Raw genomic sequence first — 1,083 nt, 5'->3', positions numbered from 1 at the left:
CTCCTCACTCCCTCCTCCTCCTCACTCCCCTCCTCCTCCTCCTCCCCTGCCTCTCTCTGCTTGTCTGCAGGCAACAGAGCACGCAGAGTAAAGCCTGCATACTGTTTGAGCAGGACAGGACGAGATAACCAGCAAAGCTACATAAAGTGAATTGAAATATCAAGGCACGCCGCCCTGCACGGTGAAGACACGCAGACAGCCTTCATCTTATAGCATGTAAGCAGTTCTGTGTCACCTGAGTTGTTATTCGATGGTGTTAGAAAGAAAAGGATGATTGCACCTTTTCATACCAGCAGAAAACGCCCCAAAGCAGGTAGAGAGCTCATGACTGGCTGTGCATTTAGATGAGGCTCTGCACAGCCACGAAGAAGGAGAAGAAACACTGTGGGGGGAAAGAGGAAAAACAAGTGAATAACAGGTGTGACGGGATAAACTGGAAGATATGGAAAGAGCCAGGAGAGGAAATGCAAATGACTGTGTGGGAGAGCAGCGGAAAAATGTGTTTCTGCAGTAATCAGAATGACCTGCTGAGGAGTGTGTGTGTGTGTGTGTGTGTGTGTGTGTGTGTGTGTGTGTGTGTGTGTGTGTGTGTGTGTGTGTAGTAGTATCTGCCCAGCCCGGGAGATATTTGTGAGTAAAATCGTGTTCTCCCAGTGAAACTCTGCACACGATCAGAGCACGACTCGCCGGCTAATTTTCAATTTAAAAAGGTCTTTCCGGGCACATTAGCTGCACTGCCAAGTACCTCGGGGCTGGAGAAGGAGACAGAAAGGATTAAGTCACTGAGACCAACTCGCTAAAATAAATTTAAATTTAAAGTACGCAGCCACGCTCAGGGTTGACCTTTCAATGGTGATGCTTTCATTTCCTATTTTTCCATCATTGAGTGCTTGGACTCTCAGAAAGCCATTTATCAGCGGTCACTTTGCTTTGTGCCGTGTCACAGAAGTCTATCCTGCACGGGGTCATGGGACATCTGTACGGGTGTGTTGTGAATGAAAGCTGGAACATTGCAGGGAAAAACATGTAAAGTCTGACGAAAGACACTTGAACCAATCACAAGACTCCACTATTTATTTTTGG

The sequence above is a fragment of the Cottoperca gobio genome, chromosome 7 (assembly GCF_900634415.1).
Source record: "Cottoperca gobio chromosome 7, fCotGob3.1, whole genome shotgun sequence".
Classification (NCBI taxonomy): Eukaryota; Metazoa; Chordata; class Actinopteri; order Perciformes; family Bovichtidae; genus Cottoperca; species Cottoperca gobio.
Note: the sequence above shows the minus strand (reverse complement) of the source record.